Below are 14,184 nucleotides of genomic sequence, written 5' to 3'. Positions count from 1 at the left end.
AAGGCTGGTGGATTGCTTGAGCACAGGAGTTAGAGACCAGTCTGAGAAACATGGCAGAACCTCATTTCTACAAAAATAAAAAGTAAAAAATGCAAAATAAAGAGCCAGCGTGGTGGTATGTGACTGTAGTACCAGCTACCCAGGGAACTGAGATGGAGGATCCCCTGAGCCCAAGGAGGTCCAGGCTGCAGTGAGCCGTGATCACACACCTGCACTTCAGCCTGGGTGACTGAGTGAGAAGACCTCATTTAAACACACACACACACACACACAGACACACACACGTATGAAAGAAGAAATTTAAACAGCAACTTCAGTGTACAGGAAGGTGCATAATAGAGAGAAAACAAAACAAAACAAAACAATAGTAACTCAATGTACTGTGGAAACAAACTCAAAGTGGGGCTAGAAAAAAAAAAACAAAAACAAAAACAGAAAGATCCCCAGAGCCTCAGCTACTCTGGAGGCAGAAATGGGAGGATGGGGCCGGGCATGGTGGCTCGCACCTGTAATCCCAGTGCTTTGGGAGGCCGAGGTGGGCGGATCACCTGAGGTCGGGAGTTCCAGACCAGCCTGACCAACAGGGAGAAACCCCGTCTCTACTACAGATACAAAATTAGCCGGGTGTGGTGGTGCATGCCTGTAATCCCAGCTACTCGGGAGGCTGAGGCAGGAGAATCACTTGAACTCGGGAGGCGGAGGTTGCAGTGAGCCGAGATTGCCCCACTGCACCCCAGCCTGGGCAACAAGAGGGAAAACAGAAAGAAAAGAAAAGAGAAAGAAAGAAGAAAGAAAGGAAGAAGAAAGAAGAGAAAGAAAGGAAGAAGGAAAGAAGGAGGAAGAGGAAGAGAAAAAAAGAAAAGAAAAGAAAAGAAAAGAAAAGAAAAGAAAAGAAAAGAAAAGAAAAGAAAAGAAAAGAAAAGAAAAGAAAAGAAAAGAAAAGAAAAGAAAAAAGAAAAAGAAAAGAAAAGGAGGATGACCTGGGTGAGTCTGGGCAGGTGGAGGGCGCATGAGCCATAATCGCACCCTCTACTGGACCTAAGCGGTACTGCCGCGGGCGAGAGCTATCTAGTCCCCCTTAAACATTTCAAGCTGGAGGCCGAGTCCTAACCTTGGGGCTAACATCTGGTTGACCCAGCGGCTGGACAGAGAAGCCAGCCGGTGGGGAGGGCAGAGGCCCACCGGGTGCACACTACACTCCAAGTGTGGCTGAGTGTGGCGCGCGGGGCCTGAACCTGTCCGTCTGGAGTATAACTCCGCCAACCTTCCTTCCCAGCGCTCTCCCACACTGTCTGCTGGTCGACTGGGGCGGCAGAAAGACCGGGAAGGGCTCGAGGAGGGGGCGACCGGCCCCTCCTCCCCGCCGACCCCTCATCCCTGCTGCAGAGTGGGAGAGGCCCAGGACCCGGACCGCCACTCCCAGACCACACAGCCATCCCTGAGACGGGGGCTGCCGGGCCACACCCTCTGACGCCCGCGCCTCAGCCATCCCACCACGCTCCCACAGCCGTGTCCCAGCCAGGGGGACGAGCCACCCGCAGGGTGGGAAGAGGAGGAAACCAGAGGGGGTAGACACCAAGCAGGGGAGCCCCGTGAACCTGCGGCACCCTCAGGGCAGCATGTGGCCCCTTCGGCGCTCGGAAAGCCCGCGGGCGGCCCCTTCCCGGCCCTCGGAAGACGGCACAGGACGGTACCTGACTCTCCATGGGGACTTGGGAAAAAAATCGGCCGCAGCCCCAGACGGCCAGGACACACATGGGCCCGCGACCGGGCCTGGGGGATGTCCCTGGCCCCCTGCATCATGCCTGGTGGGTCCCGAGGGTCGGGCCTCCGCAGCTGCGGTGAGCTGGGGACCAGCCCGGGCAGCCCCACACTCAGCTCATGCCGGGAGCGCGGTAACAGCCTCCCCTCCACAGCCCTACATGCCTGAGCTCTGGCACCATCAGGACTGTTCTGCTGAAGGCCGCAGGACTCCCGAGCTCTGCCCAGCTTACAGCGGGGACTGTCCCTCCCTCGGCAGCTGCCACTGGAGCTCCGGAGGAAAAGAGAACTCTAGAAAGGCGGCCGCCCCTGTGGGCCACAGGCCGTGCCGTCAGTCCAAGCGGCCTCTGGAGGAGGCCTGTACTGCTAGCCGGCCGCTAGGAAGCGCCAAACGACCACCCACGCAATAATCAGCCAGGAAAGAATGAAAAAATACATATATATATGCATATACTGATCAAAGAACAATCATACCCAGTCAGGGCGGCGATTTTCTAGGCAACAAGGGAGAAACCAACTTTGAGGTAGGGACAGTAGAGAAGACACAGTTGACCCAGTCTGTGCACAGGCTTCCTTTTCTCTGTGAGACCTTGGTTTAGGGTACATAACTCTATTTCTTTGTAACACAATTACTTATTATAAACGTTATGTTTGTTTATTTACTTATTTACTTTTTGAGACAGAGTCTTTTTTTTTTTTTTTTTTTTTTTGAGACAGAGTCTTGCTTTGTCGCCCAGGCTAGAGTGCAGTGGGGCAATCTTGGCTCACTGCAATCTCCGCCTCCCGGGTTCAAGCGATTCTCGTACCTCAACCTCCTGAGTAGCTGGGATTATAGGCACGTACCACCTCGCCTGGCTATTTATTATTAGTAGAGACGGGGTTTCACCATGTTGGCCAGGCTGGTCTCAAACTCCTGACCTCAGGTGATCCACCCGCCTCAGTCTCCCAAAGTGTTGGGATTACAGGCGTGAGCCACCGTGCCCGGCCGATGTTTTTATTTCTTATGTGTATGTTCCTGTGATAGACCAGGGGACTTGTAACCTCAGAGTCCATGAGGCCAGAAGCCGACGTCCTAAATGTCTATTTAGAATGAACTTAAACGAACCAAACTCTCTGCCACGAAGCTCTCAGAAAGACAAGAGATTAAAAAAAAAAAAAAAAAAAAAAAAAAAAATTGCAGCCTGTCAGTGACTCACGCCTGCAATCCCAGTACTTTAGGAGGCCAAGGCAGGTGGATCGCTTCATCCCAGGAGTTCGAGACCATCCTGGGCAACATGGTAAAACATCATCTCAACCCAAACTACAAAAATTAGCCAGTTTCATAACCTGATCTCAAAATAAATAAGTAGATTAAAATTCAAAAATAAAATTTAAATTTCAAAATGCTGAGTTCTGTTCATTTTGCTTCCTACCCAGAGAAGGGCATAAAATATCTGTTGCTTGCTTGTTTGTTTTTGACAGGGTCTCACTCTGTCACCCAGGCTGGAGTGCAGTGGCACCATCATGGCAGCAGCCTCAACCTCCCCAGACTTAGATGATCCTCCCACCTCAGCCTCCCAAGTAGCTGAAATCACAGGTGTGTGCTGGCACACCCGGCTACTTTTTGTATTTTCGGTACAGACAAGTTTTCCACATGTTTCCCAGTCTAGTCTCAAACTCCTGGGATCAAGTGATTCTCCTGTGTTGGCCTCCAAAAGTGTAGGGATTACAGGAATCAGCCACCACGCCTGGCCTTACTTAATACACCTGATCTCATTACATTCTGGCACTAAAGCCTCACATCAAAAAGTTAGGAAGATCTCAAGTTAACAACGTAACATCACAACTAAAAGAACTAGAGAACAAGGCCAGGCGCGGTAGCTCACGCCTGTAAACCCAGCACTTTGGGAGGCTAAGGTGGGCAGATCACAAGGTCAGGAGATCGAGACCATCCTCGCTAACATGGTGAAACCCCGTCTCTACTAAAAATACAAAAAATTAGCCAGGCGTGGTGGCACATGCCTGTAGTCCATCCCAGCTACTCAGGAGGCTGAGGCAGGAGAACTGCTTGAACCCAGGAGGCAGAGGTTGCAGTGAGCTGAGATTGCACCACTGCACTCCAGCCTGGGCAACAGAGGGAGACTCCCTCTCAAAAAATAAATAAAATAAAATACGTAAATAAATAAATAAAAGAACTAGAGAACCAAGAGCAAACAAATCCCAAAGCTAGAAGAAAACAAGAAATAACCAAAATCAGAGCTGCACTGAACAAGACAGTGACATGAAAACACATTCAAAAGACCAACAAATCCAGGAAGTGTTTTTTTGGAAAAAATAACTAAAAAGACCACTAGCTAGACTAATAAAGAAGAAAAGAGAGAAGATTCAAATAACACAATCAGAAACAATAAGGAGGATATTACCACTGACCTCAGAGAAGACAACCATCAGAGAATATTATGAACAACTCGATGCACATAAACTAGAAAATCTAGAAGAAATGGAAAAATTCCTAGAAGCATATACCCTATCAAGACTGAACCAGGAAGAAATGGAATCCCTGAACAGAACAATAATGAGTTCTGAAATTGAGGCAGTAATAAATAGCCTACCAATCAATAAAAGTCCAGGACCAGATGGACTCACAGCTGAATTCTCCCAGATGTACAGAGAAGAGCTGGTACTGTTCCTACCGAAACTATTCCAAAAAACTGAGGAGAAGGGACTCTCCCTAAACTTATTCTATGAGGCCAGGACCACCTTGACATGAAAACCTGGAAAAGATACAACAAAAAAGAAGGCTTCATGTCAACATCCTTGATGAACATTGATGCAAAAATCTTCAACAAAATACTAGCAAAGCAAATTTTGTTGCAAATCAAAAAGTTTATCCACCATGGTCAGGTAGGCTTCATCTCTGGGATGCAAGTTTGGTTCAACATACCCAAATTAATAAATACGATTCATTACAGAAATAGAACTAGGGGCAAAAACCACATGATTATTTCAATAGATGCAGAAAAGACTTTCATCACAGTTCAACATCTATTCATGTTAAAAACTCTCAATAAACTAGGTATTGAAAAAAAAAACACCTCAAAATAATAAGAGCCATCTATGACACACCCAGAGCCAACATTACACTGAATGGGCAAAAGCTGGAAGCATTCTTCTTGAAAACCAGAATGAGACAAGGATGTTGTCTCCCATCATTCCTATTCAACATAGTACTGGAAGTTCTGGTCTGGGTAATCGGGCAAGAGAAAGAAATAAAGGGCATCCAAATATGAAGAAAGGAAATCAAACTATCCCTGTTTGCAGATTACACGATCCTGTATCTAGAAAACCCCATAGTCTCAGCTCAAAAGCTACTTAAGCTGATAAACAACTCTGGCAAAGTCTCAGAATGCAAAATCAATGTGCAAAAATCACTAGCATTCCTATACACAAACAACAGTCAAGCCGAGAGCCAAATCATGAACGAACTCACACTCACAATTGCCACAAAAAGAATAAAATATCTAGGAATACACCTAACTAGGGAGGTGAAAGATCTCAAGGAGAACTACAAACTGCTGCTCAAAGAAATCAGAAATGACACAAACAAATTAAAACACATTCCATGCTCATGAATAGAAAGAATCAATATCACTAAAATGTCCATAATGCCAAAAGCAATTTATATATTCAATGCTATTCCCAATAAACAACTGCTGACATTCTCATAGAATTTAAAAGAATTATTTAAAAATTTATATGAAACCAAAAAAGCCTGAATAGCCAAGGCAATCCTAAGCAAAAATAACAAAGCTGGAGGCATCACGCTACTCAACTTCCAGCTATACTACAGGGCCACAGCAACCAAAACAGCATGGTACCTAGTACAAGAACAGAAACATAGATCAACGGAACAGAATAGAGGCCAGAAACCAAGCTGCACAGCTACAACCATCTGACCTTTGACAAAGCTGACAAAAAGAAGCAATAGGGGAAGAATTTGCAATAAGTTGTGCTGGGAGAACTGGCTAGTCATATGCAAGAAATTGAACCTGGACCCCTTCCTTACACCATACACAAAAAATAACTCAAGATGGATTAAAGACTTAAATGTAAAACCCAAACTATAAAAACTCTGCAAGACAACCTAGGCAGTACCATTCAGGACATAGGCGCAGGCAAAGACTTCATGGCAAAGATGCCAAAGCAATTGCAACAAAAGCAAAAATTAACAAATGGGATCTAATTAAGTTAAAGAGCTTCTGGCTGGGCGTGGTGGCTCAAACCTGTAATCCCAGCACTTTGGGAAGCTGAGGGAGGCGGATCACCTGAGGTCAAGAGTTCAAGACCAGCCTGGCCAACATGGTGAAATCTCATCTCTAATAACAATAAAAAATTAGCCAGGTGAGGTGGCATAGGCCTGTAATCCCAGCTACTCGGGAGGCTGAGGCAGGAGAATCGCTAGAACCTGAGAGGCAAAGGTTGCAGTGAGCCAAGATTGCACCACTGCACTCCAGCCTGGGAGACAGAGTGTCTGTCTCCAATAAATAAATAAATGAAGAGCATCTACTGGACAAGTGGAAGATTGTTTTATAAATAAAATCATCTTTGAAATTACTGGCTGATTCCTCTTTAAAAGGTACAAATAGGTCTTTTTAAAAACTTTTAAGGCCGGGCGCGGTGGCTCACGCTTGTAATCCCAGCACTTTGGGAGGCCGAGGCGGGCGGATCACGAGGTCAGGAGATCGAGACCACGGTGAAACCCCGTCTCTACTAAAAATACAAAAAATTAGCCGGGCGTGGTGGCGGGCGCCTGTAGTCCCAGCTACTCGGAGAGGCTGAGGCAGGAGAATGGTGTGAACCCGGGAGGAGGAGGTTGCAGTGAGCCGAGATTGCGCCACTGCACTCCAGCCTGGGAGACAGAGCGAGACTCCGTCTCAAAAAAAAAAAAAAAAAAAAAAAAAAAAACTTTTAAGTTCTAGGGTACAAGTGCAGGTTTGTTACATAGGTAAACTTGTGTCATGGGGGTTGTATAGATTATTTAATAACCCAGGTATTAAGCTTAGTAACATTATTTCTCCTGATCCTCTTTCTCTTCCCACCTTCCACTTTTTGAAAGACCCCTGTGTGTCATTCCCCTCCCTGTGTCTGTGTATTCTCATTATTTACCTCTCACTCATAAGTGAGAAAAAGTAGTATTTGGTTTTCTGTTCCTGTGTTAGTTTGCTAAGGATAACGGCCTCCAGCTCCATCCAGATCTCTGCAAAGGGCATGATCTCATTTTTCTTATGACTCCATAGTATTTCATGGTATATATGTACCACATTTTTCTTTATCCAGTGTATCATTGATGGAAATTTAGGTTGAGTCCATGTGTTTGCTGTGGTGGATGGTGCTACAGTGAACATACATGTGCATGTGTATTTATAATAGAATAATTTATATTCCTGTGGGTATATACAGTAATAGGATTGCTTATCACACTAGGCCGGGCATGGTAGTTCACACCTGTAATCCCCATACTTTAGGCACCTGAGGTCAGAAATTTGAGACCAGCCTGGCCAATGAGGCGAAACCATGTCTCTACTAAAAATACAAAAATTAGCCCGGTGTGGTGGCACGTTCCTGTAATCCCAGCTACTCGGGCAGCTGAGGCAGGAGAATCGCTTAAACCCGGGAGGTGGAGGTTGTAGGGAGCTGAGATCGTGTGACTGCACTCCAGGTTGGGCAACAAGAGCAAAACTCTGTCTCAGAAAAAAAAAAAAATCAACACACTGTCTTCAACAACGGCTGAAGTAATTTACACTCCCACCAACAGTATACAAGCATTTCTTTTTCTCCACAACCTCGCCAGCATGTTATTTCTTTAACTTATTAAAAATAGCCTAACAGGCATGAGATGGTATCTCGTTGTGGTTTTGATTTGAATTGATTTAATAATCAGTGATGTTGAGCTTATTTTCATATGATTGTTGGTACACGTCTGTTCATGTCCTTCCCCCAATTTTTTTTTTTTTTTTTTTTTTGAGAGGCAGTCTTGCTCTGTTAGCCAGGCTGGATCCCAGCTCACTGCAACCTCCGCCTCCCGGGTTCAAGGAATTCTCTTGCCTCAGCCTCCCTAGTGGCTGGGATTACAGGTGTCCAACACCATGAGATGGAGTTTCGCTCTTGCTGCCCAGGCTGGAGTGCAATGGTGCACTCTTGGCTCACCACAACCTCTGCCTCTCGGGTTCAAGCGATTCTCCTGTCTCAGCCTCCCGAGTAGCTGGGATTACAAACATGCACCACCATGGGCTAATTGTATTTTTAGTAGAGACGGAGTTTCTCCACGTTGGTCAAGATGGTCTCGAAATCCCAACCTCAGGTGGTCTGCCCGCCTTGGCCTCCCAAAGTGCTGAGATTACAGGCGTGAGCCACTGTGCCCGGGAATATTTTGTATTTTTAAGAGATGGGGTTTTACCATGTTGGCTAGGCTGATCTTGAACTCCTGACCTCAAGTGATCTACCCGCCTTGGCCTCCCAAAGTGCTGGAATTACAGGTGTGAGCCAGTGAGCCTGGCCCTATTTCATCCACTTTTTTATGGAGTTGTTGTTTTTCTTTTTTTTTTTTTTTTTTGAGATGGAGTCTCACTCTTTCCAACAGGCTGGAGTACAGTGGCGCGATTTTGGCTCACTGCAACTTCCGCCTCCTGGGTTCAAGCGATTCTCCTGCCTCAGCCTCCCCAGTAGCTGAGATTACAGGCAAGCGCCACCACGCCAGCTAATTTTTATACTTTTAGTAGAGACAGGGTTTCGCCACGTTGGCCAGGCTGGTCTTGAACTCCTGACCTCAAGTGATCCAATCGTCTCGACCTCCCAAAGTGCTAGAATTACAGGCATGAGCCATCACGTACAGCCGGGGTTGTTGTTTTTCTATTGTAAATTTGTTTAAGTTCTTATAGATGCTAGAGATTAGACCTTCGACGGATGCATAGTTTGAAAAATTTTCTCCCATGCTGTATGTTATCTGTTTATTCTGTTGATAGTTTCTTTTGCTGTGCAGAAGCTCTTTAATTTTTTTTTTTTTTTTTTTTTTGAGATGGAGTCTCGCCAAGATCGTGCCACTGCACTCCAGCCTGAGCGACAGAAAGAGACTCAGTCTCAAAAGAAAAAAAAAATTAAAGACTACATAAGAGACATTACAACATTTTTCGAACATTACCTTCAAATAAAGAGTGTTCTTCTCACATAATTATACAGATTCAAAATATAAGTAGCTTGTGAATTTAAGATTATTTTCCTGACTACTCACCCAGACAGAATAACCATCGAAAACCATGGAAAAAGTATGTCATAAACGAAGTAGTGGCAACACAGATGAAAAACACAGATATTTATATAGATGACATATGGCTAATTCATATATAAACTAAGCATCACATTGTCTAAAATTGTACAGAGTTGAAAATTATCATTCGATTCATAATATCAAGCTTTGAAAGCTAAAATACAATTAACTGATCTAAAAAAAATACCCCCTCAAAAAGAAACACTAATGTAGAAATAAGATTTTATTTTATGTTATTTATTTTTTTTGAGACGGAGTCTCGCTCTTGTAACCCATACTGGAGTGCAGTGGCGTGATCTTGGCTCACTGCAACCTCAGCCTACCAAGTTCAAGCGATTCTCCTGCCTTAGCTTCCCGAGTAGCTGGGATTACAGTCACCCACCACCAAGCCTGGCTAATTTTCTGTTTTTCTTTTAGTAGAGACGGAGTTTCACCATGTTGGCCAGGCTGGTCTCCCGACCTCAGGTGATCCACCCGCCTTGGCCACCCAAAGTGCTGGGATTACAGGGGTAAGCCACCGCGCCCGGCCAAGAGAGATTTTAACGCATAATATGCTGAATACAACATAGATATTAAAAATAATTCTTTAGGTATCTACGGTTTTTAGCCGTGGGTAGTGTTGCAGAGCAGCCATTCTGAATCATTGGCATTCAATGAATGGCAGCAAAATTTCACAGAAAAATGCATTACAATCAATAATAGGCTCTAATGAGAAAATTTAATAAATACGAAAAGGACGGCAGAAAAATTTGTGGCCCGGCGCGGTGGCTCACGCCTCTAATCCCAGCACTTTCGGAGGCCGAGGCGGGCGGACCATCTGAGGTCAGGAGTTCAAGACCAGCCTGGCCAACACAGTGAAACCCCGTCTCTACTAAAAATACAAAAAATTAGCAGGGCGTGGTGGCGGGTGCCTGTAATCCCAGATGTTCGTGAGGCTGAGGCTCGAGAATCGCTTGAGCCCAGGGGGCGGAGGTTGCAGTGAGCCGAGATCATGCCACTGCACTCCAGCCTGGCGACAAGAATGAGACTCCGTCTCACACAAAAAAATAATAATCATCAGAAAAGACTTAAGACCCCACGGGCAGCAGCCCCTCCAACGCACACACCGAGTGGGGATTCTGCCCTGATGACCCGCCTGTCATCCCTGAACAAGCTGGGAAATACTCGGAACTGCGGGTGCAGAGGTGCCCAGAGAGCTCCGGACTGGCGCCGCGCAGAAACGGGCGGGACGCTGGGGTCCTGGCTGCGAGTCCAGCGGCCATCTTGCGGCCAGAGTGACCTGGGGCGGAGCTGTGCCAGCGGGGACTCAGGTCGACGACCCAGAAGCGGACTGTGGGGAAGCCGGTCCAGCTGGCTTCACAGGCCGCTCTCCCATCTCGGGATGCTCAACCCCGCACACCCACGGCTCTGACAAAGTCACCTGAGGCTCCCGAGGTGGAGGACGCAGAACAGCAGAGACGGGAAACTCAAGCTCTGGCAGGAGCGAGAGACAAAGGGCCCGCCAAATGCCGGAAGCCACGCCCTCCTCTCCAACGCCGCGCCTGATTGGGCGGTTCCCGCGCCAGCGCCACTGATTGGATAAAGCTTCAGGACCCACCTCCGAGCCCCACTTTCCCCAGTATTAGTTCATTTTATGGGCAGGCAAACAGGCTCAAGTAGGCAGGGTCACCTGCCCAGGGAATTACAGCTAATTAAGAAGTGAGCTGAGGCTTGAAATGCACTTGCTCTTTCCCTTACCTGGGTCTGCTTGTATAATGCATCTTAGTAGCTATTTAAGGGTAAAAAGAAAATTTGGACACTTTTTAACAACTTTTTAATCATTTTGATAATGCAGGAAAAACCTTTATCCCATCCCTGAGCCCCTCTCTCACCACGCTGTACCACACTGCTGACCACATCGTGGGATGGCCATTAGGAATTGGCGGGCGGGGGGCGGAGGGTGGGCAGAGGGGGCTGGGAATGAATAAGCATGAATTATTTTGGCCAAATATGCTCATCTTAGAAAGGCTCCTCAAGCATTTTGTGTGAAGCGGCCATCCTTGGGGTAATTGTGCCCTGACTGCGCTGCATCTCAGTCTGACTTCTCCTTTTGAAAATTACTGGATTGCTTTCATTAACGGGTGTGTTTCATTTTCTATTTGAAAATGGCCAGGCCGGGCGCTGTGGCTCACACCTGTAATCCCAGGACTTTGGGAGGCCGAGGCGGGCGGATCACCTGAGGTCAGAAGTTCGAAACCAGCCTCAACATGGAGAAACCCCGTCTCTACTAAAAATACAATTAGCCAGGCGTGGTGGTGCATGCATGTAATCCCAGCTACTAGGGAGGCTGAGGCAGGAGAATTGCTTGAACCTGAGAGGCAGAGGTTGCAGTGAGCCGAGATCGCGCCATTGCACTCCAGCCTGGGCAACAAGAGTGAAAATCCATCTCAAAAAAAAAAAAAAGAAAGAAAAAAAAAGAAAATGGCCAACGGTTCTCTGTAGGTGTCTTGATTTGATTTGCTAGTTTAGACCCTGGAGGTAGGGATCAGAAAACACCTGAGCCACATCAGAACACCTTCTTTTCAACTGGAGGATATACAGGAATTTTTTTTTTTTGAGACGGAGTCTCGCTCTGTCGCCCAGGCTGGAGTGCAGTGGCACGATCTCAGCTCACTGCAACCTCTGCCTCCCAAGTTCACGCCATTCTCCTGCCTCAGCCCCCCGGGTAGCTAGGACTACAGACGCCCGCCACGATGCCCCGCTAAATTTTTTTTTTTTTTAGGGATTTTTAGTAGAGACGGGGTTTCACCATGTTAGCCAGGATGGTCTCGATTTCCTGACCTCCTGATCCACCCGCCTCAGTCTCCCAAAGTGCTGGGATTACAGGAGTGAGCCACCGCGCCTGGTCAGGAATTCTTTAATAATATCTAACAGTTTTCTCAATACACATTATATTTAACAGTGATAGCTTGGAGGGCAGGGAGGGGACACAGATGACACAGCCTTATTAGTTCAATTTTGTTATAAGTTTTTGTGTTTTGTTTTTGGAGACAAGGTCTCACTCTGGTGATAAGGTGTTTGGATAACAGGTGTGAGCCATCAAGCCCAGGCAAAAAAAAATTTTTTTTTTTTTTGATACGGAGTCTCTGTTGCTCAGGCTGGAGTGCAGTGGCACAATCATAGCTCATTATTTGGTTGTAACAGTTCTTTAAAAAATATTTTTGAGGGCCAGGTGCAGTGGCTCACACCTGTAATCCCAGTGCTTTGGGAGGCCGAGGCGGGTGGATCACCTGAGGTCAGGAGTTCAAGACCACCTTGGGCAACATGGTGAAAACCCACCTCTACTAAAAATACAAAAAATAGCCGGGCATGGTGGCACATGCTTGTAATCCCAGCTACTCAGGAGGCTGAGGCAGGAGAATCGCTTGAATCTGGAAGATAGAGGTTGCAGTGAGCCCAGATCATGCCATTGCACTCCAGCCTTGGCAACAAGAGAAAAACTTTGTCTCAAAAAAAAGTAAAATTTTAAAAAATATATTTTTGAGGCCAGGCACGGTGGCTCACGCCTGTGCGTGATTCCAGCACTTTGGGAGGCCGAGGTGGGCAGATCACGAGGTTAGGAGTTTGAGACCAGCCTGGCCAACATAGTGAAACCCCGTCTCTACTAAAAATACAAAAATTAGCTGGGCATGGTGGCAGGCACCTGTAGTCTCAGCTACTTGGGAGTCTGAGACAGGAGAATCACTTGGACCTGGGAGGCGGAGGTTGTGGTGAGCTGAGATCAGGCAACTGCACTCTAGCCTGAGCAACAGAGTGAGACTCCGTATCAAAAAAAAAAAAATTTTTTTTTTTTGCCTGGGCTTGATGGCTCACACCTGTTATCCAAACACTGGGAGGCAGGCCAACATGAAATGATCACTTAAGCCCAGGAGTTTAAGACCAGTCTGGGCAACATTGTAAGCCTCAGTCCCTACAAAAAAATTTTAAAATCGGCCAGGTGTGGTGTTGCATGCCTATAGTCCCAGCTACTCGAGAGTCTGAGGTGGAAAAATCACTTGAGTCTAAGAGTTTGAGGGTGCAGTAACCCATGATTCAGCCACTGCACTCCAGCCTGGGTGACAGAGTGAGACCTCTGTGTGTGTGTGTGTGTGTGTGTGTGTGTGTTATATAATTTATTATAAAAAATAATATGTGTGCTCGCTTTGGCAGCACATATACTAAAATTAGAACGATACAGAGAAGATTAGCATGGCCCCTGTGCAAGGATGACATGCAAATTCGTGAAGAGTTCCATATTTAAAAAAAAATAAAAAAAAATATATGTTAAAAAAATTTCAAGCACAGAAAAAAGTGAAAGACCATGGGGGTTGCGGGTGTGTGAAGAAAGGTGAGTGTGGGCTGGGCGTGGTGGTTCACACCTGTAATTCCAGCACTTTGGGAGGCCGAGGTGGGCGGGAATCACCTGAGGTCAGGAGTTTGAGACCACCCTGGCCAACATGGTGAAACCTTGTCTCTACTAAAAATACAAAAATTAGCTGGGCGTGGTGGTGGGCACCTGTAATCTCAGCTACTCGGGAGGCTGAGGCAGGAGAATCGCTTGAAACCGGGAGTCGGAGGTTGCAGTGAGCCAAGATCACACCACTGCACTCCAGTCTGGGTGACAAGAGTGAAACTCTGTCTCAAAAAAAAAAAAAAAAAAAAAAAAAAGAAAAAGAAAGGTGGCTCCTACAACTGGGTGAGACTTGGTTTTCTATTTTGAAAAACTGCCCATCCACACAGGAACCATAACCTAGCTCATGCCAATTCTCTCTCTCTTTCTCTCTTTTTTTTTTTTTTGAGACAGGGTCTGACTGTGTAGCCCAGGCTGGGGTGCAGTGGCGCAGTCTTGGCTCACTGCAACCTCTGCCTCCTCAGTTCAAGTGATTCTCCCACCTCAGCCTCCCAAGTAGCTGGGGCTACAGGTGCCCACCATCATGCCTGGCTAATTATTGTATTTTATGGTAGAGATGGGGTTTCACCATGTTGGCCAGTCTGGTCTCGAACTCCTGAGTTATCTGCCTGCCTCACCGTCCCATAGTGCTGGGATTACAGGCGTGAACCACCGCTCCCAGCCACATGCCAATTCTCACACTAAGCCTGCT

The 14,184-nt window shown here is 46.6% G+C and overlaps 1 protein-coding gene and 1 non-coding gene across 2 annotated transcripts in view; both read left to right on the top strand.

Moving 5' to 3' along the window:
• The window catches only part of LOC129459384 (zinc finger protein 85-like), a 385,447-nt gene that overhangs the window by 172,016 nt on the left and 199,247 nt on the right, over window positions 1–14,184 (top strand).
• Window positions 13,237–13,343, top strand: LOC129461408 (U6 spliceosomal RNA). The gene has a single exon (XR_008650542.1). It is a non-coding gene; the product is annotated as a U6 spliceosomal RNA (small nuclear RNA).

This window comes from Symphalangus syndactylus, chromosome 13 (genome assembly GCF_028878055.3).
Source record: "Symphalangus syndactylus isolate Jambi chromosome 13, NHGRI_mSymSyn1-v2.1_pri, whole genome shotgun sequence".
Lineage (NCBI taxonomy): Eukaryota > Metazoa > Chordata > Mammalia > Primates > Hylobatidae > Symphalangus > Symphalangus syndactylus.
Note: the sequence above shows the minus strand (reverse complement) of the source record. Positions and strands in the feature narration are given on the sequence as shown.